Source organism: Scyliorhinus canicula, chromosome 2 (genome assembly GCF_902713615.1).
Source record: "Scyliorhinus canicula chromosome 2, sScyCan1.1, whole genome shotgun sequence".
Classification (NCBI taxonomy): Eukaryota; Metazoa; Chordata; class Chondrichthyes; order Carcharhiniformes; family Scyliorhinidae; genus Scyliorhinus; species Scyliorhinus canicula.
Genome location: NC_052147.1, coordinates 182,002,111 through 182,025,263, shown reverse-complemented (window position 1 = coordinate 182,025,263; position 23,153 = coordinate 182,002,111). Strand labels below are relative to the sequence as shown.

At 44.0% G+C, this 23,153-nt stretch overlaps 1 protein-coding gene across 1 annotated transcript in view; it reads left to right on the top strand.

Moving 5' to 3' along the window:
- Positions 1-477: 477 nt before the first annotated feature.
- The window catches only part of nab1b (NGFI-A binding protein 1b (EGR1 binding protein 1)), a 138,214-nt gene continuing 115,538 nt past the window's right edge, over positions 478-23,153 (top strand). The window contains exon 1 of the mRNA XM_038789143.1: positions 478-669. The gene's annotated coding sequence lies outside the window, so the exon portion shown is untranslated. The remainder of the gene's footprint in view (positions 670-23,153) is intronic.

Here is a 23,153-nt window from a genome sequence, read left to right as displayed (position 1 = left end):
GATGTATTTACGACATGTCAATTTGACTGGCAAAGGAACTCCCGAAAGAAAAGTATGCACTTCTTCAACGAAGTTCATTCTCATTGCTAACGCACTGTATGTACACGATTGCTCACTAAATACTTATTCTGAACAAGAAATTGTCACGAGATCCATGCCAAACGTTGGCCTCGCCCTCAAGTCCCATTGACATTGTATTATTTCTATATAGCTGGGCCCCTTTGTTGTGGGGAATGCTTGGATTAAAACACCTGTAACCTTGAAAACTTTGGGCGCGGAGTTGTGAAACCATCAAATTGTGGGGGTGGCTGTCTTTCCTCATCAGACACACGCAAGAAAATTCGAAGGCGGATCATGCCCTCTCAGTACGCCCTCCCACCCCCGCAGCTTCCTGCACCTGTCTAGGGGAACTGGTTATGAACAGATTACTAATGCACTATTGCACCACATGTGTTTAGCAACGCTGACTGTGACCCAGCAACGCAGGCTAAACAGGGGCACTGCTGCGGTCTATTCGACACATGCACAGTCTTTACATGGGATACGTGTAGCAGTCGGGACACAAATCACGGGTTTCCGTGACTGTATAAGGTATTCAACGACCCCCCCGACTTCAGTCCAACACGACCGAACTGATTGAACAAGCTAAGCCTCACTTTTGAATAAGAGGTAAAGTATTGGGTAACTCAATCTTCAGTAAACTTCAGGGGTCTGGTCTTTTATTTTCGGGAAGGGAAAGAAGCTTATTTACACAGTACTACCCCAACGCTGAGTGCATCTCAACCTGAATAATGCTGGGAGCAAGGTCCAGGTGAGGTCGTCAGTCAGTGGCTTGAGAGTTACCTGGGAAATAACCCTATATACAGTACTGTACATCATCTGAAATCCAATGCTATCCTTCAGAAACAAGTGAAATTCACTTCTCGTCTTTAATCATCGTTACGCATTTTCCAGGTCTGTACAAAGTTAAGACTACTTAATAGAGTTGTTTGTTTTCTACATTTTAAATCCTGTTTGACGCGTTAACAGCAAGGGTGTAATAACACATTGTGCAGCCTAGATGTGACTTTTTTTTCATGAGATGTGGGCGTCAATGTCAAGTGTGGTATTTATTGCCCACCCCTGCTGGCTTTTGAACTGAGTGGCTTGCTTGGTCCTTTCAGAGAGCAGTTAAGGGTCAAGTACATTGCTGTGATCTGGAGTCACGTATAGGTCAGACATGTCCTTCTCTAAAATACATTAGTAGGGTCTGGAGTCACATCATAGAATCATAGAATTTACAGTGCAGAAGGAGGCTATTCAACCCATCGAGTCTGCACCGGCCCTTGGAAAGAGCACCCTATCTTAGTCCATACCATTACCCTACCCCCACACCCTCCACCCTATCCCCGTAACCCCACCTCACCTTTTGTTGGACACTAAGGGCAATTTAGCATAGCCAATCCACCTAACCCTGCACATCTTTGGACTGCGGGAAGAAACCGGAGCACCTGGAGGAAATCCATGCAGACACGGGGAGAATGTGCAGACTCCCCACAGACAATGACCCAAACCGGGAATCAAACCTGGGACCCTGGAGCTGTGAAGCAATTGTGTCAACCACTGTGCTACCATGCTGCCACATATACACCTGGACTTTTTTTTAACAACAATTGATGGTAGTTTTTTTTTACAAAAATATACTTCATTTGTGAAATATCTGAAAGAACATTACAAACATTTAAATATGGCCATCACACAAAATGCAATAATATTCAGGTTCTCCACAAACTGCATTCATGATGCATTCTTGAAGTGCTTCAATGCAGTCAACAAAACATTAGAGACATTTCAGAATGGTCATTACAGATTGTGAAAGGGTATTTAAGTTGTCTGCATGGATCAAGTTGCACTCTGAGGTGTTCTATACAATTGTGATACATGTAATATTCACTGTATACATTCAATGTGAATCATACAGCCCTGAGTGAGTCTATACAGTTACTCTCCCCTCAGTTCACAATGGCTGGAAGGTCATAGACAGTGACCTTCCCCAGTTCTGTGGTTAGGTTTATAATCAGTGGCGGACTGGGTCTAAAAATATTGGTTGCCAGGGGACAAAAGGGGCCCACCCACAACTACAATGCTATCATTTAATTTTCATAACGAATAAATAAAATTTTCAAAAAATACATATGGAAAAAAGTGTACAATTAACATTTTTGTGGAAAAAAATGTGTATTTCTTAGTAATTACAGTGTACATGTACTGTACATATTACTGTCAGTAGATACCAAATGTAAATACAGAATGTTATAATTGAATTTTAAATTTTAAATTTTTTTTTAAGTAATTGGTTGATATTTTTAAATAGTTTACTGCACAATTTACACATTAACAGATAGTTCAAAAGCACAATAGAGCATTGCATGCAGTCCACTATATTAAGAGCAATCGTTTGTGTTCGCTAGATGATTGTGCGAATCTGCCAATAATTGCTTCTGCATCCAATTCATCTAACAATTCCTTTTCAATGGATAGCAACATGTATGATTCCAAATTCTCCTCAGACAGCGAATTTCTTAACCTTGTCTTTATGATCTTTAGCTTTGAAAATGTCCTCTCACATTGGACTTGAGTAACTGATAGTGTGCAGATGACTTTATAAAGTTCATAAAGGTTATCATATGCCTTTTCATGAAGTCTGTTGGATGCCAGAATTTTTAGTACACACGATGGGCAAGTGCTGTAAATTTTACAATTGTTGCAACTGGAATCCATATTCTCACCATCATTAAGCAATAGCTTTAATACATCAAAGTTTGAAGCAAAAGAAAACAATTCCAATATTACTTGATCTTTGTTGATTTGTGGAAACAGCTTAATAATAACTTCCAATGCTTCATCTTCAAGGCCCTTCTCTGCAATAGTTTTAAACTTTGCTGGGTCCAAGCAGGACAAATCTTTATACAACTGTTTGTATTGTACAAAGCGTGATTCTAGTGACTGGACAATGCAATCCATTATTAGGTTAAGCACATTTACTCGAAAATCAACTAGAGAATCTGAGGAATTTCTTTCATCATCAATAAGCTCATCTGCCATTCTTTTCTTCTTCCTCTGCCTCTTAACTGGCAATGCTGTTTCCAACGCATCAATTTCCAATGTTTGATTTTCATCCATATTCATCTGTGAAATCCTGTAATTACATTTATTTACAAATTCCAAAGCCTTGCTGTGAACGTTATCAAATGTTCTTGTCTGTTCCTTCAACTTTGTTGTAGCTGAATCTACCAAACTCCATGCAGTAAACATATCTAAACCACTTGTCTGTAGATAACTTGATAACGGGGTTGTAGTTTCAAATATATACAAGTAAGTAAATGCTGTCAATATGGTTTCAAACTTTAGAAGACTTTGAAGTAAAACATTTGCTTCATGTTTTGTTTTTGCATCAAACTTTTCTGAATCTTGTATCATTGATAAGCATGTCAATAGATTTACGAAAGTACTGGCAGCGGCATCATCAAAACGTCCAAATATAGTTGTTGCTGCATTGGATTTTCCTGACCATCTGGTCTCACCAATTAGCTTTAATCATTTCATTTTTTCTTGTCCTAGATGTTTTCCAACAACTTCTATCCATACAGCCATTCTCTTGTATGATGCTTTCACAAAAGTTGCTATATTCTGGAGCAAATTGAAAAAAGAAACTGCAGGCACACAACATTTTGTTGTTTCAGTTATCACCAAATTCAAGACATGGGCATAGCACCATATATGAACATGTTGATCAGCCACATCAGCAATTTTACTTTGTAAACCATTATACTGGCCATGGTAGCTTGCAGCACCATCTGTGCTATCAGATCAACATTTTTGGGGGTCAATTTTAAGATGCTGTAATGTTTCAATTAATAGATCAAAAAGTCCCTGTCCTGTACCATCATTACTTGGCACAACTGAAAGTAGTCGCTCACAGATAATACCTTTAAGCACACACCGAATAATAATGCTAAACTGATTGATGGATGAATTATCTTGTGTTGAATCAACCTGAATAGAATAATATTTTGCTTGAGAAACTTCATGACTAATTCTTTCTTGTATCATATTCTTCAGAATTTTGATTAACATGTTTATAGTTGTTTTACTCAGGTATGTAACAAGTCCACCATGGCCTTTCCTTGTTGCTCTAATCGTTTGATTCTTTGTTTAGACTTGTTTTGCACCGCAGAAACGTGAGCTGCCATAATGGGGTCATATTTTGCCATCAACTGCACTGTAGCTAAAAAATTGCCATGATTCAGAACCTCATTATCTAGAGTGTAGGCCGATTCATTTCTGTGACTTCAAAAAGGAAGTGCTTGCTTGCCTAACAGCTTTATGATGTCTATAATCCTCATGACAATACTTCTCTGCTTCAATACTTCTTCTTTCCTTTTAAGTAGTGATGCTGCAAAAAATTTATCTAAGGTGCCATCATTAACCACACTGATATATTACTGAGCATTTCTGACATGTGTTGTTGTCGATTCATGTAAAGTCAAGCTCTGGCTAATACACCTGTAGTCACTAAAGCCACGCACAAAGGGTGATGGATTACAAGTGTTGGTAAACTCAAAGGCTAAGCAGTATGAACAATATAAGGATCTATTTTCTTTGTTATATGTTAGCCATTTTCTTGGGACTGAGTCATTCATAATTTTCCTCTCATACAAACGAGCATCAAATGGCAGATCATCAAGTGGCTGAAGTGGATGTTCAGCAAAATGTTTTAGCTTTGCTTGTGATGGATATTGGAAGATTCCAGTAATTAATCTTTCATTTTCTTGCGTAGGTTCATTTACAGGATGTGCTTCAGAAACCAAGTCATTTATGCTTGAAGGAATATCTGATTCCCTGTCACTAGTTGAAGCTATGTGTTCAGATGTTGCAACTACAGGCAGTACAGATACCGGAACAAGGAAGCCAGAAGAAATATTGGGCCTGGGTTGATTAGTAATGGATGCACTTGTATTTGTCTCTACATTCAAAGTAGCTCTTCTCTGTTCTTGTAATTCGCATGTCATTGCATCATCAGCATGAGCATTGTTTCTTGCTTCTTGATTATTTGTTGCAGAACTGGATATTGATGTGGATTGTGCTTGTGGTATTATAAACTCTGTAATAGGCCTGCATTGCTTGGCTGATTCCTTCCTTTCTGCTTCTTTTTGTTTTTTGCGTTTTAGTGACCCAGATTTATGCTTTTTCTTTTCCATGCTGGTAGGGGTAATATTCCTGAAATAAAAACTTAATTAAAAATAGCCCACATTGGGAAAAATGAATATTGATGATTGCAAGAATAACTTGAAGGAACGCCAGATAAACCCCTACTTGATAAAAAATATAAAATAACTTACACTTCAATAGGCTATGTTCATTAATCAATGCTACTGTGGCCTATGCAGCTTCAGAAGAGGAGACAATCCACTGTCCAGTGTTCACACCAGCAAGCAACTGAGACAACTGTTGAAACTTAGAAGTTTGGTCCGACTATAGTAAGACATTAAGAATGGTCCCACGACCAAAGTTAACATGTCCAGTTTGATACCAGTGTAGTGTTACAAGTCGCAACCCTTTGAGTTTACCGATCATGGCTTATCACTTCAATATCTTTGACCTCATGATTCACGGTCAAAGATACCGCTTCTCCTTTTCGGTGACCTCACGACCCTATGTACTGCTTGATATCCTTTCAAGTTGCCGACCATCTCAAATCACAAACTGTAACTTTATCTTTAAATTCACACACTCTTGCTGAAAACGTGGATTTCCAACTATGTCCGACCCGGGTGAACCAGCCCCCCCCCCCCCCCCCCCCCCCCCCTCCACTCCTTTTCACATCCATTTAACACTGCTTCGTTCCTTCATACACTGAGTGATTATTTGTTTGTTTCTTTATTGCATTTTTATTTGGTATTGCTCTTTTTAAAAACAATTATATCTTATTAAGTTAGAATACAAATTTCAGGAAATAAGTTGGAGATTTATTTATCTAATTAATTATAATTTTTAAGGGCCCTTCAGAGATTCACGGGCCCCTTCTTGGCTCTCCGGGCCCCGGACCGATGTACCGGCTGAACCAAGACTACTGCTTAATATCCTTTGAAGTTGCCGACCATCTCAAATCACGAATTGTAACTTTATCTTTAAATTCACACACTCTTGCTGAAAACATGGAATGTCCTTAATTATGCCCGACCCGGGCCCCCCTATTCCACATCCTTCCACTACCTCCCCTGTTTCGTTCCTTTTCATGCACTGCTTATTTGTGTCCTGTTCTCTTTTTTCTTATTCATTTTTAAAACAGTTGTCTGTGTTTGTTTCTTTATTGCATTTTTATTTGATATAGGGGGCCCACTTCATCAGGGGCCCACTTGCCATCGGGCAAGCTGACACCCTGGCCAGTCCGCCACTGTTTATAATCCAGATTTATTAATTGCTATGGTGGGACTTGAACACGAAATCCAGAGCATCAGGATTACTAGTACAGTGATATTCATTACCCACTCCATCATTGTCTCACAGGGCCGTTTAGCTGAACAGACACTGCAATGGAGGAGCTCAGATCAATATAGTTAAATTTCTAAGGATAATACTGCGGCAAAGCATCAACATAGGTGGAGTTCTGACTTCCCGTGATGTTTCAGTCCCAATGTCAGGCACCTTGATACCAAGTCGCTGAACTACGTCCTTCAGAGAAAAATGAAACCTCCATTCTGCTTAGTGCTGATAAACAGAATCTCGAGAGAATGACATCCATTTGCATGTTGAGCTGCAAACGGTTTGCAGTTTGGGAAGATCAGGTGGGACCCAAAATATACTGTTCCCTACCATAACCAAATAAAGTAACTTTTTCAGAAGCTTCACACTAGATTATATTCAGTGAAATAACAAGACTTTTTTGCATGTGTTCAGGATTTCACCATGAAACAATTAATACATTTCTTTACCTACAGCCATATGATAGATCATTTGCCATTCTGTAAACCTCACCGTCACTTGCAAAAGTCCAGGCGCCACCATTTATATCTATTTTACTTTTTTTTATCTCTGGACAGCTTCCAATTTTGAGATTGATCTTGGAATGACATTTTTTTGTGTCTTGGTAATGTGTCCTCTACTGTGTTATTAATGATTAGTCAGATGATAGCATGTGTAATTTGAGAGTACCTTTAAGAAACGGGTGTTTAATAAATGTACCTTTAAGAAATGGAGCTGCTCATGTTACTGGAGTGATGTCAGCGTGTGGGTGGAGCTCAGCTCTACTTCTGCTTTTTAGTTTCAGTTTGAGAAAAAGCTTGGGTGTGTCTGTGTTTTTCAGTGAGCTGCATCTGAAGTTTAAACAAAGAGATGTAGTGTTGATCTCTGCCATCCAAAGGCTATCTATGGATCATTTGGTGAACCCAGAATTGTAAAAGGTCTCAGTATTGAATATAAACTCTGATGTGCTTCTGTCTAAAGGCTTGTTAAGTCTTTTGGATGTTAAAAGAACAGCATACAGATTACTTAGTGTTGTATTCTTTGGGGGGCGTATTTGAATTAATGGTTGCTAAGATATTCACTGTTTGTTTTAAAAAGGTTAACTTGAGTTCATAGAATAAACATTGTTTTGTTTTAAAAAAGAACTTTTCCATTTCTGAAGTACCACACTTGTAGAGTGGGCCGTGTGCTCCCCATACCACAATCTATTAAAAGTTGTGGGTCAGGTGAACTCCATGATACACTTTGGGGTTCTCTAAACCCTGGCCCATAACACTTGTGTTTTAAAATATATAAATGCAAGTTATTTTCCTTTTAGAAAGACACACTTTTATGCACGAGGAATTTATTCTGCTGTGAAGATATTGCTGTTGTAAATTTGGAAATCAATAAAATGTTGTTTATTTACTGTTGGAAAGAGAGCTCTTAGATTGAAAATGCTTAGAAAAGTCGACCGAGTTATATCAAATTTACAGTGCAGAAACAATTGGTATGTGCCAGAACTTATACTCAACATGAGCTTCCTTCCACTCTAATGACCTCTTCCTACACTGTCCCTCATGGCTTAGTTCCCTTCCCCCTCAGTAATGCGTCACATCAATAGTATCTGCTTCAGCCACCCCAGGTTGCGGTAAGTTCCACATTCTCTCACCACTCGTTGTGTAAAGAAATTCCTCTTAATTTCATGGTTTGATCGGTTGGTGCCTATTTTTTATTTATACCCCCGGACACACTACCCCCCCCCCCCCCCCCCCCCCCCACCCCCCCCCCCCCCCCCCCCCCCCCACCAATTATGAACTCACCCACAAGTGGAGGGGTGTCATGTCCCATAAAATGTTTTTGAAAGATGTTTGTTCTTTGTTCCTGAGAGGATGGTTGCAAATTATTTTATATGCAATATAAAATAATAACCCTTCACTCATGGCTGGTAGGTAGCTGCATAAATAATCCAGTTACTTAAGTTGATCTCTACATATGATATAGGAGATCAACTATTTGGCTTCCATGGATTTTTATGATGAAGACCAAGGGATATTTGCATTTAATATTTTCATCTTGCACCTTCCTTTACAAATATATCAATGAAACCAAAAGATTTAAATAGGACCTAAAGTTTTGTATTTAAAATATATTAAAGTTCCAATCAACGAGTGATGGTATAATTCTTACACTGGCTGTTAGTTGTTTTGATCCATTTTTGTCATTCAGAGGAAGAATCATTGTTTTCAAATTCTTAGTAGGAATCAAAAAAAGAAAGCCAGCTCAGGAATTGGGTGGTACATTGGTTTTGTCATGGGCTTTCTCTGCTGGAACCTAGATTCAAATATCCCCTAACTGATGGGATAAAGTCTCCTCCAAAAATGCCCTGTTTCGAATCTGCTTAATTTAGGTTTGAGAGGCCACTGGCCAATGGTACATAATTGGGTAATCCTTTGGGTTGCAATATATTTGAGGTTTACATCTGATTTGTCAGTTCTTCCATCAACCTTTTTGAACTTATTAATCTACCTAAGGGCAGACATGGTGCAATCATTCACCGTCATAATTATCTACCAGAATTATATTGGGGGAAAGCTGTGCAGCATCATCTCATTGCAAAGTCCATGAACAATCTCTTTCTGCTTGACATAAATCAACTTCATAACCCAAGCCTTATTGATTTATTTTACAAGTAAGATCAATATGTGCAGATATACGTGAGGCAGTGAGATAGCAAGTGTTTTGAATTTTTAAAAAAGATTTGAATTCCCAGTGACTGACTCAAAAGGATCACATAATATTATTTCACATTTTTAAGACATTTACTGCAACAAAACAATCCTGAACACATCAACTTAACATTACTCAACAGGCAACTAAGCATTCCATTTTCTTTGCCGCTCATGGTCGTTTCTGTTTCCCTCTCACACCCATTGTTGAATCTGAGCCGAAGAGTCTGTAAGGCTCCACACAGTAAAGTCAGCTGCTTCTTTCTTTGTGAGGTCCAGATGTGAGAGCTGGCATTTGGATTTCAATAGGACTGGACCTAAGACCCATGGTAACCAGGGCACACAGGTATATGTCACAGATTATGGCCGGGATTCTCTAAACCTTTGCGCCGAAATGGCACTCGGCACGGGGGTGGATAATGGGGCCTCAGACCCGCGATCGGGTCCGACGACGCTGGGACGCGATTCTCACGTGACCGGAGAATCGGCGGCAGTCGTGCGTGAGCTGTCGACGCGGCGCCACTCGAGGGTCATTGAAAGAGCCCCCACGGTGATTTTCTGCAGTCGACAGGCCGGATTCCCGCCGGCATGGTTCACGTATGGTTCCTCCCGGCGGGAGCTCGGTGCCGCAATTGCATTGGCTGTCCTGGTGAGGGGCGGGGGGCTCAGTCTCCGGGCGGGGCCTCCACGATGGCCAGGCCCTGGATTGGGGGCCACTGATCGGCGGGCTCGCGCGATCTGTTGGGGGGGGCTACCTTTTTCCGTGCCATGGGGCGCGGTGCCGGCACGTAAACGCCCGCCGCGCACAATCGCAGATTCACGGCCGGCCACCGCGACACATGCGAGCAATGCAGGGCTGCGTACACCAGCCGGAGCTTCATGGACCACTCCGCCGCCATGGGCTACAGAATCACTGGGCCAAGAGGCCCATCGACGCCGGCGTCAACACTTAGCCGGAATTTTAGAGAATCCCAGCCCATGTGCCCCATTTTACCTTGAATTTAATGAAACAGTTTAAGACATAACTATCTTATAAAATTTCACAATTACACAAGTTTAAATCAAAGTTAAAAAATATAATTGTGTTGGGCGGCACGGTGGCGCAATGGTTAGCACTACTGCTTCATGGCGCCGAGGACCCGGGTTCGGCCCCAGGTCACTGTCTGTGTGGAGTTTACACATTCTCCCCGTGTCTGTCTGGGTTTCACACCCCACAACCCAACTATGTGCAGTGTAGGTGGATTGGCCATGCTAAATTGCCCCTTAATTGGGGGGGGGGGGGGGGGGAGGGGGGGGGGGGGGAGGGGGGGGAATAATTGGGCACTTTAAATTTTTCAATGAAAGAAAAAATTAATAAAATTGTGTCTTCCAAAAGGCCGTAGATTTGTCATAAAGTCTAACAAGCTCAAACACTAATTGTCAAACTTTCTGATGAATTCACCCATTCAAATTCAGCAATTCCCCCCTCCTCTTTTCAGAGCCATGTTTGATAATCTTTTGGATTTTTGATGTTGTTTCATGTGTCCAGCTGACACAAATTGTGAAATATATAACTATTTATATTATCTCAGCTTTCCAAATGAGTAAATCAAACCCGTATGCAGTCATTTTGTGAAAATAGTCAGACGATATGACGCCTTGAACTTTACTTCCTCATCTCTTCCTTTGGAATAGATTATTCCTATTAAAAATAGCTGCCTCAGCCATAGTTCTTCTGCATCCCAATATTAATGACTCTACTATTGGCAGTCAACTGTCTAGGTCCTAAGTCCTCGAAAACCCTCCCTCACCCTCTTTTTTTTCAGTCTCTTTTTTTCCTCTTTTATGACATTCGTCAAAACCTACCTCTTTCACCAAACGTTTGGTCATCAGCCCCAATGTTTTCTTGCGTGACTCAGTAACCAATTGTGTTTGAAAATGCTCCTGTGATGTACATTGGGATATTTATTCTATGTTAATGACATTACATAAATACAAGCTTTTGTTACTGTGTACTTCCTGTTGTTTTGAAGCATATAGTGTGCATTATTGATACAGTGTATGCTAAGAATGTGGTGTGCTTTTATATTGATGTGACACTATATGTACCATCTGGTTTATATTTATCAGTGTAATTGGGAACAAATGAGCATTTAATTAAACAGCCGGGTATAGTGTAGGTCTTGTGTTGCAAGACTAATAACCCAGAGAACTTGACTGATAATGCAATCAATAAATAAGTTCAAATCCCGCCATGGCAGTTTGAGAATTTAAATTCTATTTGAAAAATATCTGGAATAAAAGCTGGCTTCAAAAAAAGTAATAATGAAGCAGTTAGATTGTCACAAAAACACAAATGGTTCATAAATGTCCTTTAGGGGAAGAAACTTTCTGCTCCTCTTTGATCTGACTTATATACACTCCACTGTTTGAATTTTAACTGCCCTCTGAAGCAAGAGGCTCAGTTTTATCAAACCCTTAAAGCAGTGCAAAAAGATGGCCCACCAACACCGCTTTAGGTAAATAAATGTTGACTTTATCAGTGCTGCCCACATCCTGAGAATAAATTTTAAGAATTGATTATGATCATATTTACTTTAAATTAAATTGAATATTTTCCTGTGCGTTGTTGTTGCAAAATCTTGAATTAATTTATAAAGAGCCAGTACACACTTATTATAGTAGCACACAAAAGATGTCTTCACCGTTTGTAGAATCATAGAACCTCTACAGTGTAGAAGGCGAACATTCGCCCCATCGAGTCTGCACCAACCCTGGGAAAGTGTACTCTACCTAGGCCCATGCCCTGACCCTATCCCTGTAGCCCAGTAACACCACCTAATCTTTTGGACACTAAGGGACAATTTAGCATTGCCAATCCATGTAACCTGCACATCTTTGGACTGTGGGAGGAAACAGGATCACCCGAAGGAAACCCACACAGACACAGGGAGAAATTGCAAACTCCACACAGTCATCCGAGTCCGCAGCTGAATCCAGCTCCCTGGCACTGTGTGGCAGTAGTGCTAACTACTGTGCCACCATGCCGCCCTTTTATTGTTGTCCCGAAGAAATGCCCTCCTGGTTCACTGTATAAAAAGAATGACAGATAAATGAGATGATTCACATTTTGGATGGGGACCCAAGAAGTAAATAATCATATCATGACATGGAAGGTGTTGCCTCTTAAGATATTAAATTAATCTACAGTGTAAATGTAAACACTTGCACTGTGAATTTCTAATCAAATGCCGTTTTGTATGACAAGGCAATTTTTTCCTGTCCGCTCAAATGGATAAATTATTATTTTGTATCACAATAAACCAGGGTCTAAGCAGTTGAAACAATCTGCCTGTTGTACCTTATTTTGATTCCAATTTTTTTCTGGATAGAATCACTCTTCATTTTTTGACCTGATTATAATAATTTTCACTTTGCAATTAACCAATTTAATCATTGGTGTTGAATAGAAATAAGGTAGTTCACAATGTCCTTTTTCATGAAATTAGCTAATAAATAATAAACAAATTACAAAATGCTAACCATTTTATGGGGTGTTGTCACATTCCTTCCGTTGAACTGTAAATTCAGTTACAAAGTCAGGTACTAGTTGGAGAGAGTGGGTGGGGTTGGGTGGAGTTGAGTTGATATTTCCTATTGAAGCCAAGAGCACCAGAGGAGTAATTTTCAGGTATTGACTAAAATTCTTGCAATTCCTTTTGGCACTCTCTGACAAGGTTGGCTGTATCAAAATTGTAACTTAATAGCATCATTCAGATTACTGCCTAGACAAAGCATACTACAGCATTCTCCCAGGTAAGTAGGATCGACACAACACATCAATATTGCTGCTGATGAAAACAACCTCTAGTAATCTAATAGGACTTTTGCTAATACCCATAAGTTTAATGCAATTGAATGCAAACCAGCTCAACGTATTTTGTAATAGATTTGATTTGTTTGTTTGGTACTCTACCTATTTAAGTCCACCAACTGTTAGACAAATGAAATGGTTCACAGAATATGCTGTATTTAGCTTGGTGAACATGAGACTTATTTATTGAATGAATATGTGACTTTCTATTTGAACCATACTATACATTATAAATAAATCTTTATTACTGTTATAGATGATTAGATTGAGAATTATATGTCAAGTCTGCCACTGGAGCTACTACTGTCAGTTATTTCACTTCTAGTCTCATTGTGCTGTGTAAGTTGGGGTAAGCCTGCTTCAGGGTCTATATTTTTGACTGGCTGCTGGCTTCAATTTCAGTGCTTCCTGGAGAGGCACCTTACTTCACTCCAAACGTTGTTTACATTTCATGGTTTGTATTCAGGCCTCTATCTTTCTGGGGGGAGAGTTGGTTGGTTCTGTCTTTGCCTTTCTGGAGAGAGTTGGTTGGTTCTGGACTTTGCTTGCACAGCCTTTAATGGTTCTCCTGTAAATAGATTGATCCAGACTCTCTGCCAGTTCAGAAACACAGCCCATAGAGCTTTTCTGGAAAACAAATAGTGGGGACAGGATAGTAGGACCTTCCTTGGGCTGCCAGGATCAAACTGAAGCCTTGGGACTCTAAAAAGCATTCTAATTGGGTAAGATCCAATCGCCATCTGTTATTGGTCAGAGCAACCTTTTGGGCCAGTTCATTGACCAGTAGCCAACTTAATCAAACCGGGTCCCAACCCATATCTCTCACTGTTGCCAACCAGTTTGCAACTCCATTTTGAACCAGCACAGCCTTCTGGATTCTTCTGCTTGAATTAAAGATAAAGGCTGCTTGCCTTAAAGACACACGTCCATTAACCATCCATGGATGAAAAATGTAATGGCAAATGTAAAAGAAAGGGAAATTAAGGGAATAAACATGAATTAAACCCGCCACTGGGGTGTTTTTTTTCCTGCTTCCTGGTTGTTTTATCCCTTGCCTTTCCACACCCTTCCTGATGACTCATCTCCAGGCATTCCGGCCAGCAGCAAGGACTTCCCATGAACCAACTCTGATCCCGATCCTGAGATCTTATTTGCGGACGCCTGGTATTGCAGACATGGGTAATCTGTTGGTCTTGTGCTGATAGTAGGCTCATCCTAGAACATGTCTTTGGGAATGCAGTCGTCATCCATTCAGATCACATGTCCCAGCCAACTAAGTCACAGATGACTCAGAGGGCAAAAATACTGGGGATCCGTGCACACTGGCATACCTTCATATTTGGCACACTTTCCCGACAGGAAACACCTAATGTTTGTCTGAAGCAGCCGAGTTGGAAGCTGTTCACTTTTCCTGGCTTGCATAGGATGGCCATGTGAAACGGCAGCACAGTGGTTAGCACTGTTGCCTCACAGCGCCAGGGTCCTAGGTTCGATTCCTGCCTTGGGTCACTGTCTGTGCGGAGTCTGCACGTTCTCCCTGTATCTGCATGGGTTTCCTCTGGGTGCTCCAGTTTCCTCCCACAAGTCCGAAAGATGTGCTGTTCGGTAATTTGGACATTCTGAATTCTCCCTCTGTGTCCCTGAACAGGAGCCGGAATGTGGTGCCTAGGGGCTTTTCACAGTAACTTAATTGCAGTGTTAATGTCAGCCTACTTGTGATAATAAAGATGATGATTATTATTATTGTTCTTTTGAAGGCGGATGCTGGGAACACCAGCATGGTACATGCAAAGCTTTGTATTTTTGATTAGTTTGCTGTTGCTTCACACACGTCTTCTCAACATTGACATAACACCCATGGCTTTTGCAAACCTGGGCCGGGATTCTCTCCTACCCGGCGGGGCGGGGGGTCCCGGCGTGTTGGAGTGGCATGAACCACTCCGGCGTCGGGCCGCCCCAAAGGTGCGGAGGTCTCCACACCTTTAGGGGCCAAGCCCTCACATTGAGGGACTAGGCCCGTGCCGGAGTGGTTCCCGCTCCGCCGGCTGGCATGAATGGCCTTTGCGCCACGCCAGACGGTGCCGAAAGGACTTCGCCAGCCGGCGTAAGTCCGCACATGCGCCGGAGTGTCAGCGGCTGCTGACGTCATCCTGGCGCATGCGCAGGGGAGGGGGTCTCTTCCGTCTCTGCCATGGTGAAGACCATAGTGAAGGCAGAAGAAAAAGAGTGCCCCCACAGCACAGGCCCGCCCGCCGATCGGTGGGCCCCGATCGCGGGCCAGGCCACCGTGGGGGCACCCCCCAGGGTCAGATCGCCCCGCACCCCCCAGGACCCCGACGCCTACCCGCGCCATCTGCTCCCGCCGGTAAGGTAGGTGGTTTAATCCACGCCGGCGGGAGAGGGTTGACAGCGGCGGGACTTCGGCCCATCGCGGGCCGGAGAATCGCCGCGGGGGGCCCGCCAACCGGAGAATTCGGGACACGGCGGGGGCGGGATTGACACCGGCCCTGGGCGATTCTCCGACCCGCGATGGGCCGAAGCCCCTGGCGTTGATTTTGACATAATGGGGCAGGTTGCATGTGATTGTTGATCCCGAGTATGTGAAGCTATCGCGACCAATAAGGGTGAGGTGATTGAATGAGTTGATTGATGTTGATGGCAGGTGGAGTTTCTGCCGACTCATTCATAACCTTGGTCTTCCTGTCAGTCCAAATCCCTTGCAGGCCTGGAAGAACTTGCAGACCTGGGAGAACTGATCTACAAGCTGCTGCAAATAAACTTCAGTTTGGGGTGACATCAGCAAACAGCAGGAGTTAACATACTTTGGTCTTTACATAGTCTTACCAAGTTGAACAAAGCTTTTAAAAATCTATTTTTATTAAACGTTTGTCATTTTACACCAAAAAATACAAAAAATACAAAAATCCAAACAATAAACTAAAAAAACCCGAAAACAATAATCTAGCAAATCAAACCTCCTTCAACGACCCCCCCCACCCCCAACAGCTAATAGTGACCCATTCTTTGAAATTCAATATAAATGGTTGCCATCTCCAGTAGAACCCTTCAATTGACCCCCTTATGGTGTATTTTTCCTTCTCAAGGTGCAAAAACCGCATTGAGTCATCAAGCCACGCTGAGGCATTAGGTGGCGTCACCAGCCCCTCAGGATTCGCTTCTGAGCAATCAGTGAGGGGAAGGCCAGGACAATTGCCCCCATACCAATCCGCAGCTCCAGCAGATCCAATACCCCAAGTATAGTCATTAAAGGACGGTTCCAGCTCAATGTTCAAAATTGCTGATATGGTGCTGAAAAAGAAGAGACCCAAAATTCCACAAACTTGGGACCGGACCAGAACATGTGCATGTGATTCGTGGGCCCTCTCGAGCAACGCTCGCACCTGTCCTCAATCCCCACAAAGAAAGTACTCATTCTGGCTTTAGTGAGGTGTGCCCCAAACGGCGTAGGTTTGGAAAGCTGAAGGGCCTGTTCCTATGCTGTACTTTTATTTGTTCTTTGTAAACAGTACATTGAGCAGGATCAGCTCAGCCTTGCACAAGATGACATGGAATTTATCCTTCAAAGAGCCTCATTCCACTCCTGCTCCTCCAATATAGGCCCCAGCTCCTCCTCCCATTTGGCCTTTACCCCTTCCATTGATCTTCCCCCAAAATTCATCCAGAAATGCCAGACGTACTACCCTCTTCTGACCCTGTGCAAGATAAGATTCTCTCCAGTAAGGTTGATGGCATCCAACTGCACTGGCTCAAACAAGTGGTTCATACAAATGGGGGCCAGCCTTGACACTGACCCCAACTTGAAATACTGAGTGGAGATGACCACCGGGTTTGACGAATATTTTGCCAGAGTAAATGACAGAGACACCATCACCAGCGCCCCCAAACTGGACCCTCTACATGACCCAGACTTCATTTGCACCCAGGTAGACCCCGAGTCTCCACAGCACCCCAACACCTTCTACATGTTGGCGGCCCAGTAATAAAACATCAAATTTGGCACGCCAAGTCCTCCTGACTGTCTATCCCTCTGTGGGACCTCCCTCTGTATTCTCAGGGTTTCCCCACCCATATGAAACTCAATATAAGCCGCTCAATCCCCTGAAAAAATGACTTGGGTAAAAATACTGGAAGACACTGAAATAAGAACAAGAATCTGGGTAAAATATTCATCTTGATGGATTGAACCCAGCCCTCCAAGGACATTTGGAAGGCTAACCCACCTGTGCAGGTCAGCCTTATCTCTACCCGCTAGGGTGGTGTAATTCAGTTTGCGGTGTCGCATCCAATCCCGAACCACCTGGACTCCCAATTAGCGAAAGCTAGTCCCAACCAGGTGGAAAGGTAGCCCCCCAAGACCGGCATTCCTCCCGAAGTGTTGACCAAAAAATACTCAACTCTTCCCTAAATTTAACTTGTATCCAGAGAAGGAGCCAAAGTTCTTCAATATGTTCATTATATCCCATTGGACCCGGATCCCTCCCATATAGGAAAGATCATCCACATACAAGGACACCCCATGTTCCACCCTAAACCTAACTATCCCTCTCCACTTATTTACAGCCCTTCGGGCAATAGCCAATGGCTCAATCTCTAATGCGAACAAGAGGGGAGACATAGGACACCCCTGCCTTGTCCCCCTATGCAGCTGAACTCATGGGTATTGGTACAAACGCTGGCAGAAGGAGCCCTGACAAAAACTGCACCCACAATACAAACCCAAGGCCCAACCCAAACTTCTCCAAAACTGTAAAGAGGTACCTCCACTCAACCCTATTGAACACTTTCTCTGCATCCAACAACACGATTATCTCTGGTTCTGACCCAAACGCTGGGGTGAGAGCCACATTAGAAGTCACCTCACGTTAGATGACAACTTTTGGACCTTCACAAATCCCATCTGGTCTTCCCCAACTACCCCCGGGAGACAGGATTCCAACCTCAACGCCAAGATGTTGTCCAAATGCTTCCCTAACCTGGATAATTTCTCTAGCAGCTCCTGCTATCTTGGCTGACAAGCCAAGGGGTGGCTGGCATTCTCCGCATACTCATACACCGTCCCCTTCAAACACCTCAACTGGCGCACCTATCCGTTGACAGCAGGTCAAACTGTATTTGCAGCTTTTTCCTGCATGCCAATAGTTCCGGAGTTGGTCACTCGCAGACCCACAGTCTACTCCCAGTATCTCATCCACTAACATCTGTCGCTTCTTCTTGGCCTCTCCATCCATCTGTGCCTTATATGATATCATTTACCCTCCGCCTTCAACCCTTCCCACAGAACAGAGGGCGAGATCATCCAATTCTCATTGAACTCCAGATATTCCCCTATGGCTCTCAAAATGTTTCCACAGAAACCAATGCCTGACAAAAGCCATACATCCAACATCCGTCCTATGCACTGCGTCCGGCCTATCTCCTGAACTAGATCTAGCAAATACGGAGCATGGTCAGAAAAAATACTGCCAAGTATTCCACCTTTTTCACCCCGAGGAGAAGAGTCCTACCAATGACCATGAAATCTATCCTAGAGTACACCTTGTGCACTGGGGGAAAGAATGAGAACTCCATCCCCCCCCCCCCCCCCCCCCCCCCCAGGGTGCATAAACCATCATGGGTCCTCACCTCCTGTCTCCTCAATGAACACAGCAAGCATCTTTGCCATCCCTGAAGCAACCAATGACTTTGCCCTGGAGTGATCCAGCTTTGGGTCTAATACACAGTTGAAATTCCGCCCCCCCCTCTCACCCCTGAATCAGCTGATAAGTGTCTAGAGGTGGTATTGCAACAGCAAACGCCTCATAAAGTTTACGTCGTACCAATTCAGGGAGTACATGTTCACTTAAGACCACTGTCCTTCCCTCCAGTGTACAGACTACCTGCCCCCTCGGATAGCTCCTTCCCTTCACCAAAAAAACCAAACAACTAGATTCATTGTGCCTCACCAAAACTGGTCCAATGGGTCCCAGGCCACTACTGTTCACTAATTAAACATTTTTGTTTGCGTACCGAAGTATTTTTTTTCCAATTAAGGGCCAATCCACCTACCCTGCACATCTTTGGGTTGTGGGGGTGAGACCCACGCAGACACGGGGAGAATGTTCAAACTCCCCATGGACAACTGTCCTTGTCTTCTAGGAAGCTGATTTGGTTGCTGATGGGCGCATCACTTTCTTAATTCTTTTACATTCCTCTATTCAGTGCTGTGATTAGCTGCAATTTGATGAGGATACTGTTGAGGGTGGCACGGCTGATGATGAGGCCTAGCTGGTGCCAGTGGCATGGTCTCGGGTGTCTCCAGGGCTCCTTGTGGTATGGCTTGATTTGAAAGTAGTTGTTCATCAGAGTCCAGGTACTTCTGTCTATTTGTTTGTTCACCTTGCCAATCCCCTGATGCCCTGTGCATATTATGTAGTCAGCAGCAATGTTTGTGTTGAAGTTTCCCAGAAGATAAAGTCCCTTCGCACTGAGAATCCTACTGAAGGCAATGTCAAGTGTCTCACAGAATGGATCATTGACATCTGGGGTCAAGGTGAGTGAATGTCAGGGCATAGATGTACATGCACATGAGGCTAACTGGACCCACGCGCATTTACAAGGGGCGGGGAGTGGGGTTCAGTCGTCATGAGTAGAGTTTGTTTTACTGCAAAACTCACTACATGGTCACATGTTGTTGCATGAGCTTTCCGCTGCCAGGAAAATGAACGGATACACTTTGAATGAGCCTAGTTTCCTGCAGTGCAGCAATGTTCACATTGAGCTTTTAGGTTCACAGCTGTTTTGCAAGACCTGCAGAAGGTCGCCTGTAAGGCCAGGGCACATGGTCCTTATGTTCCAGTTTGTAATGCAAAAAACTGGTGTCATCTTTGTTGAGTTTCTTGCCTGGTGTGTAGATTGTCAACCCACCTATTAAGAGATGACACTCAAGCTCCACATACCCTTTGAAGTAAGGCAGCACGACAACACCTAATTGATTGGGAGCTGCCCAAGTTATTCAATGAGATAAAATTACTGCGGATGCTGGAATCTGAAACAAAAACAGAAAATACAGGGCAATCTTAGCAGGCCTGACAGCATCTATGGAGGGAAAAGGGAGCTAATGTGTCGAGTCTGGATGACTCTTTGTCAAAGCTCACGTTAGCTCCTTTTTCCCTCCACAGCTGCTGTCAGATGTGCTGACATTGTCCAGTATTTTCTGTTTTTATTTCAGTGAGACAACGAGCCTCGATGGTCTCCCCCACCGCCTTTTGGACAGCCTTCTAAGCCACTGTGCTTTGTTCTGCATTAAGGCTGTAATGCCACAGTCCTTCTTCTTGTTGTCACGGGCATTGAGTGTATAACAAAAGCAAAATACTACAGATGTTGGATATCTGAAATGAATGCAAAAATTAGTGATGGGATGGAGAGCAGGGGAGATTAAATGACAAAGATTTCATGATATAGCAGCCAAAGAGCGAGGTAATGGGTATAGCAAAGAAACAAATGTATCTAGATGAGGTGTGAATAGACCCCATATTCCTGCCCTCTACCCTATCATTGACCTTCTCTTTTGTGCTTCCTGCCCCCGCCCCTTGCCTTTCTGGTGAAAGGTCATTTGACCTGAAATATTAACCGTTCCCTTCTGCAGATGCTGCCTGGCCTGAGTATTTCAGCATATTGTAATTGTTGGGCAGGGTCAGTATGAATGCGGACGATTTACTGCTGTACATTGCAGATCCGGCAGGGGGGGGGGGGGGGGGGGGGTGCCAGAGGTGATGAGGATCCTGGGGGAGTTTGGAGACTTCTCTGGCTATAAGCTCAATGTGGGGAAGAGTGAGAAGTTTGTGGTGCATATTGGGGACCAGGAGAAAGAGATAGGGGAGCTCCCGCTGAAAAGGGCAGAGAGGAGCTTCAGATACCTGGGAGTCCAGATAGCCAGGAGCTGGGGGGCCCTGCATAGCTTAAACTTCACGAGGCTGGTGGAGCAGATGGAGGAGGAGTTCTGGAGGTGGGATGTGTTGCCACTCTCCCCAGCGGGCAGGGTCCAGTTGGTTAAGATGACGGTGCTCCCGAGGTTTTTGTTTCTCTTCCAGTGTTTACCCATTATGATTCCAAAGGCTTTCTTTAGGAAGGTTAACAGGAGGATTACGGGGTTTGTGTGGGCGCAGAAGACCCTGAGGGTGAGGAGGGTATTCTTGGAGCAAGGCAGGGTGGTGGGTGGATTGGCGCTGCCCAACCTGTGTGGGTATTACTGGGCTGCGAACGTGGCAATGAATCGTAGGTGGGTGATGGAGGGGGAGGGAGCCGCATGGATGAGGATGGAGGCGGCGTCCTGTGTGGGCACGAGTTTAGAGGCGCTGGTGTCGGCCCCGTTGCCGCTCCCCCCGGCAAGATACTCTTCGAGTCCAGTAGTGGTGGCTACCCTCAAACTCTGTGAGCAGTGGAGGCAGCATAGGGGGGAAGTGAAGGCCTCAGTTTGGTCCCCGATACGGGGGAACCACCGGTTTGTACCAGGGAGGATAGATGGAGGGTTTTTGAGTTGGCACAGGGCGGGTATCAGGCAGATGGGGGACCTCTTCCTAGACGGGAAGTTTGCGACCTTAGAGGAGTTGGAGGGGAAGTGGGGTCTCCCCCCAGGGAATTCCTTTAGGTATATGCAGATTAGGGCGTTTGTTAGGCGGCAGGTAGTGGAGTTTCCGCTATTGCCACCAAGGGGGGTTCAGGATAGGGTGCTCTCGGGGACGTCGGACGGCGAGGGTAGGATCTCTGGAATTTATCAGGTGATGCAGGAGGGGAAGGAGGCCTCGGTGGAGGAGGTGAAAGAGAAGTGGGAGGAGGAGTTGGGGGAGGAGATTGAAGAGGGGATGTGGTGGACGCCCTGGGGAGGGTGAATTCCTCCTCTTCTTGTGCACGGCTTAGTCTAATCCAACTAAAGGTGCTGCATAGGGCGCATATGACTGGGACCAGGCTGAGCCGGTTCTTTGGGGGAGAGGACAGGTGTGGCAGGTGTTTGGGGAGCCCAGCGAATCACACCCACATGTTCTGGGCATGTCCAGCATTAGAGGGTTTCTGGAAGGGGGTGGAGGGGACCTTGTCCAAGGTGGTCGGCTCCAGGGTGGAACCGGGCTGGGGGCTCGCTATTTTTGGGGTAGCATCGGAGGTGGGAGTGCAGGAGGCGAGAGAGGCCGGTATTCTGGCCTTTGCGTCCCTAGTAGCCCGGCGAAGGATTCTTTTGCAGTGGAGGGACACGAAGCCCCCAAGTCTGGATCAACGACATGGCCGGGTACATTAAACTGGAGAGGGTCAAGTTTGTTCTCATGGTTTTACGCTTATTTATTTTTCTTGTTGTTAATTTATTGTTTTTGTATTGGGGGAAGGGGTTACTGTTTTTCTTTGTTGGCTGGGGGAAGGGGGCATCTGACGGACCCACCTTATCACTAGCGGGTCCTGCAAGACACAAGGCAAGACGCATGATTAGACCACGGGATGGGGGGGAGTGGGGGTAGTGTGGGGGTGGTGAGGGTGGTGTGGGGGTGAAGGTGGGCATGGTGAGGAGTGAGTGGTGCTGATGGCGAGGGTGGTGTGGGGGTGGCATTTGTTGTGATCTCTGTATGTGCATATACATAAGGGGTTTAATGTATAATCAGAAGATGACTAGAGGGCCAGCACTAATAGCTATAAAAGCCAGACTCAGGCTGTTCCTCTCTCTCTTTTTGGTTGTACCTGTAACAAGAGCAGGAGCATAGATTTAGCTCAGAGTGATTAATGTAGTCAAACATAGCTACTGTATTTTGATCTTGTAACCTTACTACTTAATATAATCTTAAAGTAAAGAACTCACAAAATTGTTGATTAGTTATTGATTAGTTACTCAATAACCTTTCATTATTTCTGATCAACTTTTTCATCAAGATAGAGAAAACCTCATCAGCAACTGGATTGAGTAACGTATGTTATGTTCAGTGGTGTAACCAACACACTACAGAAGAGTAACAAAATATGGTACCAGGAGTGGGGTTTTAAAAAGAAACAGTGCTTAGTTATATTAGGTTAGACAAAAGAAAGAAAGGAAAGTACCGACGGTGCAACTG